A 17,108-nucleotide genomic window follows, 5' to 3' on the forward strand; every position below is an offset into this window, starting at 1 on the left:
TGTAGTATCGACTACGTTCTTCAAATTATTAAAGGGTTAATTGCAGCAATAATTCCAAAGTCATATAATAAAAGAAAAACAGTGCATAAAGTAAATAAACAAAACATTACGGAAGAGAACGATGATCAAATGGTCGTAGTAACAGTGGTACCAATGTAAGTTTAATGCTTGTATTCTCTTAAATGAGCTCCGAATGTTGAAGGTTCACTAACTTTAATATGTTCTCAAAATGTCTTTTTGATGTTTCTCCCTGGTTGTCCAACAATAAAGCTGAATTATAACTGACACACATGTAATTGATATGCAGATACATAATTTAACAAGACTTATGTTTCCGCTGTTGTGTATACAGTTGTCAGGTTGTAAAAACTGATGTACATACAGTTGTTTGTTCCTCTACAGTAGATGTCACTGCCGATGAGTTGTATACCCGAATGCCGGTGTGGCTCATAAACGTTTGAAGTGCAGCTCCTGGTGTTTAGAAAATATCCTTTAAAAATACTGACTTTTGTGGGAACTGCAACATCTAGAAAACAGAATGAATTAATTCTTACTCTTGGGATGTGCAGAACTGTTTTCCACCAAGTACAAATTACATCTAAAAGATGACGCAAATGTAGCCTCAGGAGCTCTTCCCTCGTCTGAACGTAAAGGTCAATGTGACACCAATCTCTATCAGTTAATGGCCTTCGGTAGAAAGGCAAGAAGCGTCTTTGCGCACCCCTCAGCCTGCGGTCTTGTGTTTGGAGACCCAGTGAGAGCAACGTTAATCGATTGATTATTGATTTAGCGATGAATCAATCATCTGGTAATCGTCTCCTCCTCCTTAAGCTACTGCTACTCTCACTTTTGTTGTACGATAATTGCTGACAGTTTCTATCAAGCCGGGCGATCGTGCTACATCTACATTGGTCCCCCGCAAGCCACGTTATCGTGTGTGGCGGAGGGTATTTTGTGTATCATAGCGCATCTCCCCTTGCTGTCCCAGACGCGAATGGTCCTCGGGAAGATTGCTGATAAGTGTCTGTGTGAGGTCGACTCACTCTAATTTCACCTCCATGCCCTGTCGCGGGATATACGTGGAAGGAAGCAAAAAATTCGTTGAATTTTCTAGTGAAGTACTCTATCCAAATTTTAACAGTAATCCATACTGTGTTTCCCAGTGCCTCTCTTGCAGCATCTACCACTTGAGTTGGGACGCTTTCGCACGTACTTAATGAACCTGTGATGGATCGCTCTGATCTTCTTAGGATCTTCTCTGTTTCTTCTATCGGTTCTATCTCGTACGAACGCCAGACTGACAAGCGGTATTCAAGTATTGGTCGAACGAGAGTTTTGTAAGCTACCCCCTCTTTGAGTGGACTACACTTCCTGCGAATTCATCCAATGAATCTCAGTCTGGTATCTGCCTTACCTGTGATTAGTTGTATGTGGTTCTTCTAATCTAAATTGTTCCGTACACATATGCCAAGATATTTAATGGATGTGATTGCTTCTAGTGATTATTCTGCAATGGTGTTATCATACAGTAATGGGTCTTTCCGCCTATTTCTCCGCAATACGTTAATTTATCATGTTGTGCATCAACTTCCACCCCCTGCTCCAAACGTGTCTCCTCTGCAGATTTCCTGCATTTCGCTACAGTTCTCTCAAGTTGTGTTATCCGCATGAGTCGTGACATGTGGCAGTTTTTTTTTATGAAAATGTTTATTTTCATGATAAAGTTATTTCCCATTCTTTGGTGGAAGGCGTGATGCGTGGCGCTCGAATACGATGCATTACTCGGATACACAGTAAGTGATGCTATTAATTTTCATGTTTATGGTAAAAACGATTGTTAAAATTTTTCCATGCTGACAAGCAAAATCGCATACTGTTTATTGCAATTCAGGAAAAATACGCTGAGGTGACAAAAGTCATGGGGTACCTCCTAATATCGTGTCGGACCTCCTTTTCCATGGAGTAATGATCAACTCGATGTGTTATGTACTCAAACAGTCGTTGGAAGTCCACTGCAGAAATATGTTGCCTCTATAGCCGTCCATAACTCCGAAAGTGTTGCCGGTGCAGGATTTTGTGCACAAACTGACCTCTCGATTATGTCCCATAAATACTCGATGGGATTCATGTCTGGCGATGTGGTTGGCCAAATCATTCGCTATAATTGTCCAGAATGCTCTTCAGTCCAATCGTGAAGAATTGTGGCCTGGTGACGTTACGTATTGTCATCCATAAAAATTCCAACGTTGAAATCCTTGAATGGCTGCAAGTGGTCTCCAGGTAGCCGAACATAAACATTTCCAGTCATTGATCGGTTGAGCTGCACCACGGGACCCAGTCCATTCCATGTAAACACAGCCCACACCATTATAGAACTACCACTAGTTTGCACAGTGACTTGTTGACAACTTAGGCCCATGGCTTCGTGATGTCTGTGCCACACTCGAACCTACCATTAGTTCATACCAACTGAAATCGCGAGTCATCTGACGAGGCCATGGTTCTCCAGTCATCCAAGGTCCAACCAATATGGGCACGAGCCCAGGAGAGTTGCTTCAGGTGATGTGCTGCTAGAAAACACATTCGCGTCAGTCCTCTGCTGATGTAGCCCATACCACCAAATTTCGCCGCGCTGTCCTAACGGATACGTTCGTCGTACGTCCCCCATTGCTTTCTGCGGTTATTTCAACCAGTGCTGCTTATCTGTTAGCACTAACAACACTATGCAACCACCGCTGATCTCGGTCGCTAAGCGAAGGTCGTCGGCCACTGCGTTGTCTGTGGTGAGAAGTAATGCCAGAAATGTGGTATCCTCGCCACACTCTTTACATTGTGGATCTCGATCTCGGAATACTGAATTCCCTAACGACCTCCAAAATGGACTATACCGTACGTCTAACTCCAAATACAGAAAATTTAGCGTTCGAAGTCTGTCAATTACAGTCGTGTGACCATAATCTCGTCGGAAACCTTTTCATATGAATCACCTGAGTACACGTGACAGCTCCGCCAAAGTACAGCTCTTTTGTACCTCGTGTACGCAATACTGCCGCCATCTGTTATATGTGCATATCGCTATCACATGACTTTTTGTCACCTCAGTGTACATCTCTGTGGTGTGTGTGTGTGTGTGTGTGTGTGTGTGTGTGTGTGAGTGCGCGCGCAAGCGCGTGCGTGCGTGTGTGTGTGGGGGGGAGTTTCGGGTGGGTGGTTTGGCTTTGGCGGGGGGGGGGGGGGGGGGTCGCCCACCATAATGGTTCCCGCTTGCATCCACTAACCAGATTTGTTATGTCTAATAACGATGCATCCAGATGATGCGTAAGATCTCTCTCTCTCTCTCTCTCTCTCTCTGTGTGTGTGTGTGTGTGTATGTGTGTCTGTCTGTACGTATTCCAACTCAACTGGATTGATTGACTGGAATAAGGCGTTAAAATGTTCTCCAGAGGTAGATGTAAGCGGGGCATACCGAGAAGAAAGGACTAATAAGCGTAGAACATGTGATTGCTCGAGGTATTACACCGTATTTGCTGTTTGTTCATACGCTTTCTGTGCAATGAGGGGGTACCAGCAAACCAACATGATTTGTTCTTGCAACTAGGGAAAAAGTTTTAATACACCACTGAGGATTGCAAATAACTTTAAAGTCGAAGATTGAGTAGCTTTCATCAATACTGCTGTCCATGGTTAATGTGTAAATAAGAAACACATTGTTAAATTTATGTTGTTGTCTTTTAAGGTTTCTTCTTCATAAAGCAATGAAGAATACCTCTTTCTTTTTCGCTGTCTGCCGACAGCTATTGTTTTTTTTTTGTTTTTTTTTTTTACTCACCTTTGATGTGAGTGAGAAAACTAATGATTATTTACAAAATACTGAAAATCTTTATCCAGTGCATTCGATTTATCGTTTTCATATGATTTGTATAACGGTAAGTACAGTCGACATCCATATCTGAAAACCACTGCAAAGCGCATGGAAGAAAGTACTTCCGAATATACCAGTTTTAAGGACTTCTTCAGGTTGCATTCAGATATGGAGCGCGGGCAGACTGATTGCATAAACGCTTCTATGTGCACTGCAATTAGTGTAAGCTTTTTTTCTTCGTGATCCTCATGCGACCGATACGTAGGGGTTTTGTAGTATATTCCTAGATTCATCACACAAAGTTAGTTTTTCAAACTTTATAAGTAGGCTTTCTTCGGATAGTTTGCGTCTGTTTTCAAAGCAGTTTTCCAGTACCCTCGTGACGATCTCCCATGGGTCAAACAAACCTGTGATAATTAGTGCTGCCCCTCTTTGTGTGCGTATAATGCTCATTTTTGTTCCTGTTTAGTAAGAGTCCACCACACATGAACAATATTCTGGAATCGATTGTACGAGAGTTTCGCAAGCAATCTCGTTTGTAGACAGATTAAATTTCTATATTGTTCTACAAATGAACCGAAGTGTGCCATGTATTTATCTACAATCAGATGAGTTTGTCATCGTCATTGTGTGCACAACTATTGCGGGAAACGAGTTACGTTATTGTGTTGTTAAATGATCAACGAATTCATAATATTTGCTTTCTATTCAGTGGAATTGTGTTTTACACGATAATTGTAGCAAATTACTAATTTATGTTGCTCACAATATGAGAATCGAATACACTTCAAACAAAACATAAAATTTCCATAAAACTATGCAGTAATTAGTGAGGTGTGCTCTCCTCAGAACTGTCAGTCCAATATAAACTTCTATGACTTTTTGTTTTAAATAAACGTTGCAAGATGTCTCTAACCATTTCAAGAATACACCTTTAAATAATAATTTCCAACAGAAATTCATCATTGTGTGGTATGTGATAGAAGGGATAAAAACATGATCTAGACCGCTGGGTTCATTATCTAAGAAATCTTCAATTTCACTTGTGATAATCTGGTTCGCACGTGGAATCATTACTTAGCACTAGTTTTCTTGCTCTTATCTTCCCAAAACTTCCTCATTCTTTCATTTTGGGCCAGTCTTCTTTCTTGCGTCGATGTTTTTTTTTAAATTTCAAATTCCCTCCTGTTGGTTTCTTGGATATGAAGTTAAGTGTATTGATTTTCTCACTGTATGTAGCCCGTGCAATTGTCAGCGGGTCAATGCCGATTTATGTGAGATCACTTTGGATGTTTACCAGCCAACGTATTTTGTATTGTCGGGTTCCGTTGATGCGGAATATTTTCTTTATCAAGCGAGAATCGTCCATTCGTGCTATATGATCGTAGAATTTCATATGTCTTTGACATGCAAGTGAGATGAATTCCTCAGTCAGCGAATAACTTATTAGGAAATATAATTCTATTCACTTTTGTCTTAAACTATTTAGAACAATTGCTCCATTTGTTACTGTCCATTAATTTTTTTAAACATTTATTACACTGGTAGTACTTGCACTCATATTTTGTTGATGTTTCGTCTCCTGTTCCTTCTTCTTGTTCTACTTGTTCACAGTTCCTCTCATTTTTTACTGTCATTATTCCTTTTTTTGCATGCTCGCCCACTGAAGGTAAAGACCCTGTTGTTATTAATTAATGATCCTCACCTACCTCACCTATAAATAAAACAGAAGTCAAGTTGTGCCGCAAAATTTCTTTTTACCCCATTTCGATGCAGTACCTATTCTTTAGCTGTTCTACGGTATTCCTTTGTAACACTACATTTCAAAAGCTTCAATTCTCTTCTTGTCTAAACTGGTTATCATCCGTTTTCACTTCCCTACAAGGCTACACATCTTGTAAGGCGAATTGAGGAGCTACTTTACTGAAAAGTAGCGGTTCCGGTCATGAAAGCTGACAACGCCCTGAAGATCGGTGTGCTGAGCACATGCCCCTGCGTATCAGCATGCAGTGATGTCTACCGGGTGAGGATGACGCGGCGGTCGGCCGGTGCCTTTGAGCGTTCCGAGGACTGTTGGGACGGAGTAACAAGGCTACACAACGGACAAATACCTGAGGAAAGACTTCCCACCCTATAAATTCATATTCTGTTTCAACAGATGTCTCCTTTTCATAACCTTTTTCCTGATATTGCTAGACAGTATTATACAGGATGAAGAAAAATTCTCGCACTCGGACTTCGCAGCGCGATTCCTTACGTACTGGCAAAACAAAAATGTCTCTCATAAAATTTCGTCTTGCGCACGAGCGATGGAACACAGCATCTCCGAGGTAGCGATGAGGAGGGGTTTTCTCGTATGACATTTCACGAGTGTGTCGTGAATATCAGGAATCCAGTAAAACATAAAATCTCGGACATCGATGCGGCCGGAAGAAGACCCTACAAAAACGGGACCAACGACGACTGAAGAGAATCGTTCAGCATGACAGAAGTGCAACTCTTCCGCAAATTGCTGCAGATTTCAATATTGGGCCATCAACAAGTGTCAGCGTGCGAACCATTCAACGAAACATCATCGATATAGACTTTCGGAGACAAAGGCCCACTCATGTAACCTTTACGCCTCGCCTGGGCCCGTCAACACCAATATTGGACTTTTGTTGACTGGAAACATGTTGCCTGGTCGGACGAGTCTCGTTTCAAACTGGATCGAGTGGCTGGACGTGTACGACTATGGAGACAACCTCATGAATCCATGGACCCTGCATGTCAGTAGGGGACTATTCGAGCTGGTGGAGGCTCTGTAATGGTGTGGGACGTGTGCAGTTGGAGTGACATGGGACCCCTGATACGTCTAGATACGATTCTGACAGGTGACACGTACTTTAGCATCCTGTCTGATCACCTGCATCCATTCATGTCGATTGTGCATTCCGACGGACTTGGTCAATTCCAACGGTGCAATGTGACACACCACACTTCCAGAATTGTTACAGAGTGGCTCTAGGAACGCTCTTCTGAGTCTAAACATTTCCGCTGCCCACCAAACTCCCCAGACATGAAGATTATTGAGCATATCTGTGATGCCTTGCGACGTGCTGTTCAGAAGAGATCTCCACCCTCTCGTACTCTTACGGATTTATCGACAGCCCTGCATGATTCACGGTGTCAGTTTCGTCTGCACTATTTTAGATATTAGTCGAGTCCATGCCAAGTTGTGTCAAGGCACATCTGCGTCCCTGAGGGGGCCCTATTAAGCAGGTGTACCAGTTTCTCTGGCTCTTCGGTGTATGAGATACGTATAAAACTTGAACAGTTAATTTTTCGCGAAGTAGGGGCAGTCACATGTAACAATACTAGCCAGATACGCAGGACAGGTCCCTCTACAATACATTTAAGGCTCATCAAAATCCGTGTTTCACAGCTCCCCATGTTGATGGAGGGTCTTTCCCTTTCTGTACTGCCTTACTCAACTTCCTGCGGTTTGCCGGCTGTTCAACCTGTGGCTTCACGATCGTATCCTGATTGGTTTTGGACAGGGGAACTTACTGGAGTGTTCTACTCAGGCGAACAGTCCGTAAGCACACCCACGTGGACAGGTCCTCACACAAGCAACTAGAAAGTATCTGTGTTAAACATAGCTTCTGTTATCTAGAAATCCTGTTGTTTTCGAAACTTATTTTTCATTCTACTTTACTTGCTGAAAGTTAGCTGATAAACTATACAGCAGGGCCGGTCACGGCGTGCCTTGGCCACGGGCAGGCCAAGGCCCAGCCTGTCACTCGGCTTTCCTCGGTCCTTTCCGGAAGTCCCCGCAACAGCGCGAAATTTCATTGAGTATTGCTGTGCGCCATTTTTCAGTCGGCAGAACTCGGCAGAATGGTGCTGTCAGCGCTGCTTGACCATCGTACGGAGGGCGTTCACAGGTCCAGTGGCTGTTTGCACACAAGAAGCGGTCTAGCGACCTATCGTCGCAATTCTTTAAAATGAATAAGAATGACAGAAAAGAGGGATAACACTTCTCAATTCGCGTAACGACAAGTACTGCATATTTGGTACGAAACGACACTACAATACCACGCAGAAGGAGTTTAAAGATTCCAGTTGACAAAGAAGGAACAAACAATTGCGACGATCGACAGGCGGGATTCATTGTTCAGTACGAAAAAAGCACTTTGTGCTAAACTTGATGGCATGGAGCACGTGAAGAAATAGGTCGTACGAATAGTAAACTTTCTAAAGTCGCACACATTATTCCATTGTCAGCTGCAACCCTTTCCAGTGGAAATGAAAAAAAGAGTATGGAAACTTCATACATCACTGTAAAATACGTCGGATAAGTCAAGCACGCGTGGAACGATTCTTCGATTTAAAACTCGTTGTGTTGAATTTTTGAAGGAAAAAGAAATGCATGAACGAAAATTAGAGAATCCGGAATATATTGCAGACTTTGCTTTTGAAGTGGACTTGACTGTATACTGCCCATAGTAATACGTTACATGGTAACTTCTTAGTAATTTGATGGGGATGCATTTAAAAAGAAAATAGCGTAGTAGAACAGACACAGCTTTTGTGTTAGCAAAAGAGCCAACACCGTGTTACGAGTGGAGGCCGAAATGCACGCGTTTTAGCTCACACAGGCTGGCGTGAGGAGGGAATAACTAACTATACTGACGTGAGGTCTGGAACATGACAAGGAATGGGAATTCAGAAAGCGGATGTAATTAGTTTGATACTTAACTTTAATCCATTAATGATGAACGTCACTCTTGACGGTACATGATTCACAATATTATCTGTTCAGAATACATTCAGTAACTCAATATGGCGCCTCGATAGGTCGGAGTAAATGACGTAACTGAAGGTTATGCTAAACTGTCGTCTCTGCAAATGAGAGCGTATGTAGACAGTGAATCATCGCTAGCAAAGTCGGCTGTGCAACTGGCCGAGTTCTAGGGAGTCTCTCTAGACTAGACCTGCCGTGTGGCGGCGCTCGATCTGCAATCACTGATAGTGGCGACACGCGGGTCCGACGTATACTAACGGACCGCGGTCGATTTAAAGGCTACCACCTAGCAAGTGTTGTGTCTGGCGGTGACACCACAACAGGCTGACAAAGACAGTCCACTTCCCTAAGCTCACTGTAGGTAAAAAAAAAAAAGAAAAAAACCCGAGGTTTGAATAATTCATTGTGGCCTGGACAGAATTAAAAGGATAGTTTTACAAAGATTTTAAGGATAGTGTCAATATTACATCTGTTTCCATTGTAAGTAGGCTGTTTAGGTTTTCTTAGCGCTCTGTATGAAAATCACTGGCTGCGCTGTGTGCAGTCTGTGGCTGGTTGGCATTGTTGTAATACTCGCCATTGTAGTGTTGGGCAGCGGCAGCTGGATGTTAACAGCGCGTAGCGTGGCGCAGTTGGAGGTGAGCCGCCAGTGGGAGAGAAATGGCGGAGTTTTGAAATTTGTAAGACTGGATGTCATGAACTGCTATATATATTATGACTTTTGAACACTATTAAGGTAAATACATTGTTTGTTCTCTATCATAATCTTTCATTTGCTAACTATGCCTGTCAGTAGTTAGTGCCTTCAGTAGTTTGAATCTCTTATTTAGCTGGCAGTAGTAGCGCTCGCTGTATTGCAGTAGTTCGAGTAACGAAGATTTTTGGTGAGGTAAGTGATTTGTGAAAGGTATAGGTTAATGTTAGTCAGGGCCATTCTTTTGTAGAGATTTTTGAAAGTCAGATTGAGTTGCGCTAAAAAATATTGTGTGTCAGTTTAAGCACAGTCTTGTATAATTGTTCAAAGGGGACGTTTCACCATGCTGTTCTTGAGACCATTCGCCATTTCAGCTGAAAGCGCCCCTCTGCATGTGCCCATGTAACTTACTGATCTGCAACGTAATTCCAATTTTAATGACAAATCTTTTTACGTTAAAACTGTCCAGTACATCTATATTGCTTCTGTCAGGTAAAGTTTCCCGGTCTGCATAATGAGATTGCAAAAGTTCTACAATATTTCGATCGACATTTTTTAGTAAAAATTTTTGGAGGTTTGTGGTAAGTTCCTATGGGACCAAACTACAGAGGTCATCGGGCCCTAGGCTTAGACACTAATTAATCTAACTTAAGCTAACTTACGCTAAGGACAACACACACACTCATGCCCGAGGGAGGACTTAAACCTCAGATGAGGGGAGCCGCGGGAACCGTGCCAAGGAGCCTGAGACTGCGCGGCTACTATACTTGTGTGAAAGACCTTTTTTCGATTATGAAACTAAGTAAATCATGATTACGTGGCAACTTGAGTGTGAAACTCTGTGAAATTGTCTGCGTCTGTCCGTATGCTGACAGTTTGTACCAGATAAAAATTATATGATCAGTGCGCCAAAAATAATAAAATACTACCGAAAATTTGTTTTGTTTGTGACCTAAGTTGTTGAGAAATGCGACATACCAAAACCCCTGTCACCTACAGATTACCTTCTTGGATTGAATGTTTCTCATTAATGGACAGGTAGAGCTGATTAGTTGCTTGGCATACATGCTCCTCTAATTTGAACCCTATCGATTGCTACTTGTGGGACCATTTAAAATCATTTGTGTTCGTCTGCGGTGCCTGACGTGGAATACCTTCAGAGTCTAAGTTTGACAGTTTGCGAGGAAATATGTAATACTCCTTGAATTTGGGTTCATGTTCGCAAGACTATGAGACATCAATATGAGGCCTGTATTCAAGCAGGAAGTGAACATTTTCCAGCATCGTGTATAAACGCAACTACCTGCGGAAAGGAAACAGACGAATATCAATGTTTTAAAGGCAATAACTCGGAAACCAAGCGTTTCCGAACACATTTAATTAACTATTTTTGTTGCTTATATATGGGGAATATGTACCTGAAATTATGCTTTCTAATTTTTGAAATACGCTGTATAATCCATAGGCATACGGTATATGAAGAAAATATAGACGCTTTTATTACATTTTTTTTATAGTGAGCATTGTGACTCCCCTCCCCCACTCTCATCCGCACCTGTGTGGTGTTCTATATTTCTTAGTTAAAATATTTCTTTGTTAAAGTGTCCTTTGAATTACCTTCAAATTACTAGAGTTGCATATTTATAAATAATATTTGTATCCATTATAATTGTTTCATAAAAATATCTATTAACCAGTTGGGGCTCTAACAGATATCACTACGGTAGCAAAGAACGAAATGAAAGCAAAATGGTCTCGCGAAAGCGAGACTGGAGGCTCGTTCTTGTTAACTGTAGAATGTTTTTCTGTGCAATCTGTAACTCTCTGGACAATCTTGACAACCAGAAATAAGGAAATAGCCTGGTTGTTGCGTGTCATCCAAGCTTTCTGTACCAAATATTGGTAACGAATCGGAATCTACAGCAGTAACTTAGACGAACAACGTTATACTTCTTTCACCGTTACAAAAGTTTGTAGGACCCAAATTACTGTGTTGCTATATTTCGTTGTGCACTCAGATGAGTATTCACAAAATTTACTCATTGGTCACTAAAACACATTCATTATCAAAATTCATTTGAGGTATGACAGCAGAAGCGAACCCACCTATTATTATTCGTGGAAATCAAACTTATGCAGGGTGGGATGCATTGTACCCGTGAATGTACCAACACAATATATGTTATCTTTAGTGGGTTATTAGTTTATTTAACTACCCGAAAATTTTGTGGATTTGTAATACTTCATGAGAGTGTTCGTACAATTATGTCTAAAAGTATTTAAAAAAAGTCGGAGGATAGCATTTTTTGTTCATACGTAACGCGTATTTAAAGCCTAACGAAGTATGGTATGTTAAACATATTTTAAAGATTGTTACGAAAATAAAGCACACAAAAATTTTTATATTATAAAAAAGTGCACACTAAAACACTTCACGTTACCTAAGACAAAATTAATACCGTCTTCTTTCGACAGTGCCTAATAATACACTTAACAACCTGTAATCTGCAGCAACGGTACTTATTATTTCTCTTTAACAAATAACCCCTTTTCACTAGTCGAATATTTCCATGTATTTTTAAACGGTATTTACGATTTTTGAATATTTATGCCAGTTTTGTATGTATTTGAAGTGAATCGTTTTAAAGTCAACACGGTTACTTTATCAACATTCTAAAGGCAGCAGGGATAAAATATTATGCATAAACCAAACTGCAGTTATTAAATTCAAAGGACATGAAAGGGAAGCAGTAGTTGAGAAGGGATTCAGACATGGTTGTAGCCTATCCCCGATTTATTCGAGCTGCACGCTAGCTAGCTACGAAGGAAACAAAGGAGAAATTTGCAAATGGGACTGAAGTTCAGAGAGATGAAATACAAATTTTATGGTTTGCCAGTGACGATATAATTCTATCAGAGATGTCAAAGGACTTGGAAAATCAGTTGAAACGGGATTGACAGGTCTTGAAAAGATGATAGAAAATGAACATAAAAAATGCATAACGATTTGGTAATGATGTGTGGTGCATTAAATCAGGGGATACCGAGTGAATTAGATTACGAAATGAGTCACTAAAAGCAGTAGATGACTTTTGCTATTTGGGCAGCAAAATACCTGACAATGGTCAAAGTAGAGAGTGTTGGGAATATCATGAAATACGTTTCTGAAAAAGATAAATTTGTCAACAGTGGATATAGACTGAAATGTTAGGAAGTCTTTTCAGGCGGTTTTAGTCTAGTATAGTGGACGATAAGCAGTTGAGACAAACGGCGAATAGAAGCTTTTGAAAAGTGGTGCTTCAGAAGAACGTTGAAGATTAGATGGCTAGATCGAATAACTGATGAAGAGATACTGAAATGAGCTGCGTAAAAAAGGAGTTTACCGCAGAACTTGACTAACAGAAGGAAGCTATTGATAAGACTCGTCTTGAGCCCTCAAGGAGCCACCAGTTTGGTAACAGAGGGATGTGTATTGGGTAAACATCGTAAAGAGAGACCATGACTTGAAAACAGTAGGTAGATTCAGGAGTATCTAAGTTTCAATAGAGATACAGAGATGAAAAGACTTGCACAGGATAGATTACCGTGGAGAGTTGCGTCGACTCAGTCTGCCGAAAGAAAGCACAACAGCAACAACAATAAGGTTCCAAATTTCACAGATAATTCTGAGAATAAAGGAGCATGAGAACAACAGAGACTCAAAAATGGCAAGGAATTCTGGAAATTCCAAGCTATGTTTAATATATAGGATGAACATTAATAAAACCGAAATACTGCAAGGACGAATTGCTGACTGGAAATGGGGGAAAAAGGTCTTATGAACATCTCCAAAAATGTATCGTTGCCACGGTAGATGGCGCTGACGAATAAAAGTTCCTCTGACCACGTGCCGTGTGTTGGCAGGCTGTGTTCGCACAGTGAGCCGCCTTCCTGCACGTTCGTCTGTCTGAATGGACCTATGATCATACAAACACTCAAAAATGGCTTGAAATGTTGTGTTACGTGGTTGGTGTCCTTGAGAGTACTTGTTTTTGTATAGCCGTGCTGCCTCTCGACCGTTTCCGTCTAACTTGCCGTACATAAACACCATCTCGGCTTGTTCCCGACATAAACACCATCTCGGCTTGCTCCCGACATGAATACTGGACCATTCTGCTACTTACAGTGCACTGCGTCAATCACACAGCTGCAACGGCCAAGGAACTCATGACACGAGGTCAGAGGAACTTTCGTTCGTCAGTGCCATCTACTGTGACAACGATACGTTTCCGAACGCGTGTTCATAGGACTTTTTTCCTCCATTTCTAATCAGGAATCGGTCCCTGCAGTTTGTCGGTTTTATTGATGTTCATCCTGTATGGTGCTTATGGTGCTTTTCAGTTGCTTCTGTGTGGGGTCGGCCTGAACAGTGACATTCTGGCCAACATATATATATATATATATATATATATATATATATATATATATATATATATATATATGAGGACGTACCCACTGTAAACAACAAAAGCGACTCGGTTCGTCAATCCACAGGCAAATTAACGGAAGTTGAGTATTGGAAGACCCGAAGGGAAAGATCCTTCACAAAGAAAAAATAAGTAAATAAATAAAAGCTGACCTCCCGAACGCAGGCAAAAACAACTGAAAGAAACAGCGTTCCCCGCATTTACACGCTCGTATAGCTATAATTTGGAGCCAAGTTCACAGTCGTAGTGCCTAGTGAAATATTAGTGTGTACATTATGACATTCTGAAAGTTATTAGAGAGTGTGTGGCTATTATAATTCTTAAATTAATAACGTGTCACATGTATTGCTCAAATTTTCTGGTTTAATTCTTTTCAAATGCTGTATTTTTATTAATTGCAATTTTTTGCATCTTATGCGACAGCAGTGTATTATTCACAATAATGAACAAATAATTATTAATAGATTCAAACATTTTGTATATTTTACGATGATTAAACTGCCGGCCGTTGTGGCCGAGCGGTTCTAGGCGCTTCAGTCCGGAACCGCGCTGCTGCTACGGTCGCAGGTTCGAATCCTGCCTCGGGCATGGATGTGTGTGATGTCCTTGGGTTAGTTAGGTTTAAGTAGTTCTAAGTGTAGGGGACTGATGTCCTCAGATGTTATGTGTCATAGTGTTTAGAGCTATTTGAACCATTTTTGATAATTAAACTAGTCATTATAAGTATATTGAAAGAATGTGTTCATTTCATTGATATTATTAGTAAAATCGTACACATCTGTAGCATGTTAATAGTGGTGGGTTACTGAGGTGGAGTCAAGCTGTGCCTTATGTTTCTCTATGTTCAGAAAGGAGAAATTCCGGTCTCTGCCGTATTCGGACAATGAAAGAATTCTTTGCGACCAATGAAAATTTCCAATGAAAATTTGTACAAAGGCCAGGATATGACGCCGGGTCTCCTCCTTACTACGCAGATGCGTTAACCACCTACGCCACCATGCCACAGTGCTTACACACAACGGCGCGGACTACCGCAGCTAGACCGCCCCCCCCCCCTTTTTCTCTTAATCCAAATTCCCATTTGCCGTACACTACCGAAGTAGCGGCCGTAGTCCTTTTTCCTCTGTTTGCTCGTCAGGTCACGCGAAGTCCCGTACAGCGTTGGGCGAAGAGTGTTCTGCACTGAATGATCACATTAGTCTTCACGGTCCATATGTATGCGCAGAGCACTCATCGCCCAACCTCGTACGGGACTTCGCGTGATGCGGCGAGCAAACAGAGGAAAAAGGGCTAGCGGCAATACTTTGGTAGTGTGCGACAAATGGGAATATGGATTGAGGGTGGAGGCGTGCTTCGGTAGTCCTTGCAGCTGTGTATCCCCTGTGCCGATGTGGCGTAGATGGGTAACCCATCTGCCTAGAGATCAAAACACCTGGGGTCAAATCCTGGCCTTGGTACAAATTTTCCTTTTTCACCAAGGAATGGTTTCATTACCCGAATGCGGTAGAAATCGGATTTTTTTCTTTCTGAACATATTCTATATCTAGCCATGGGATCAAACACGAAAATGGTGTCTGTTCTTTCGGACATGTCCAAAGGAACAGACACCACTCATATAGATTTATATTTCTTTTATCACCAATACCCATAAAGTAATTGTTAATGCTTGAATCAATATTAAATGTTAACATATTTATCTTTTTCAGAAATGGTTTGCCTGCCATTGCAAGTCTGCCTTTTAGATCCTTTCTGTCCTCAATGGTTCCCAAATGGCAAAAATCCTCCAATAATTGCAGTGTCTCATTTCCTAAACCAATTCCTATGTTATTACCTGATTCAGTCTGAGTTCATTCGATTCCCTCGTTTTACATTTTTTCATCTCATAACGTAGTGGTAGTACTCCCAGTACCCATTTGTCGTTCTCTACCTGTATTCATTTACGTACTCTTGGCACCAACTGCACCTGTATAGCTGCCTGAAATAATTGCATAAAATACGGTTGCCAAATTAATTTAACACTGAGACTTCTCTGAAAGAATAATTGTACACATTAATCTAAACAGAAATAATGTCTCTGAGCTCTATGGGACTTAACATCTGAGGTCATCAGTCACCTAGAACTCAGAACTACTGAAACCTAACTAACCTGAGGACATCACACACATCCATTCCCGAGGCAGGATTTGAACCTGCGACCGTAGAAGTCGCGCGGTTCCAGACTGAAGCGCCAAGAACCGCTCGGCCGCCGCGGCCGCGCTAGACAGAAATATTCTTACTCAAAAAATATCTGTGTGATTCTACAAGCCACAATACAGTACAAACTTCGAGGGATTACAGAGGACGTCTTAAGGACAAAATTGAGATAGGAACCCAAGTCTGGCTAAAGTATGCTTCTAATAGTTTCCACGATGAAACTGTGTTTCGAAACCTAACACAAAATCCAAAGAGATCCTAATCGTATGTGAAATACACCACCAGCAAGAAACAATCAACATATTCACTGCATGATAGCAATGTTAATGTTACCGACGTCAGTGCCACCAGTGCCGAATTACCAAACATGGTTTTCCGAAATTCCTTCAGTGAAAAAGATGTTACAAGTATTCCAAAGTTCGGTTGAAGATCAGTTGCCAAGATGACTAATTTGAAAACAGATATTCCCGGTGTAGCGAAAATAACTTCAGCCCCTGAATAAAGACAAGTTTTTCGGTCCATACTGTACAAATGGTTCAAATGGCTCTGAGCACTATGGGACTTAACATCTATGGTCATCAGTCCCCTAGAACTTAGAACTACTTAAACCTAAATAACCTAAGGACGTCGCACAACACCCAGCCATCACGAGGCAGAGAAAATCTCTGACCCCGCCGGGAATCGAACCCGGGAACCCGGGCGCGGGAAGCGAGAACGCTACCGCACGACCACGAGCTGCGGGCCATACTGTACACCAATTCCAATTTTTTCGGAGTGTGCTGATAAAATAGCCTCATTTTCCAGCAATCACATACACAGTTAAATAATAAGCATCCGGTCACTTCTATGTAACGCAGAGCTGACCACTAGATGTCATGAGAAAGGGACTCGCCAGCATAAAATGAGGCGAGAGTATTGTGTTGTCAGTAGAGAACCAGTAACAGCAGAATGGATCGGTCGGGAGAACTCAGTAACTTCGAACGTGAACTTATCATTGAATGTCACCTTAGTAACAAATCCATCAGGGACATTTAAACCTTTCTAAAGCTGTCCGAGTCGCGTTTTGATGATGTGATAGCGAAGTGGAAACGCAAAGTAACAGCAACA

Source organism: Schistocerca piceifrons, chromosome X (genome assembly GCF_021461385.2).
Source record: "Schistocerca piceifrons isolate TAMUIC-IGC-003096 chromosome X, iqSchPice1.1, whole genome shotgun sequence".
Classification (NCBI taxonomy): Eukaryota; Metazoa; Arthropoda; class Insecta; order Orthoptera; family Acrididae; genus Schistocerca; species Schistocerca piceifrons.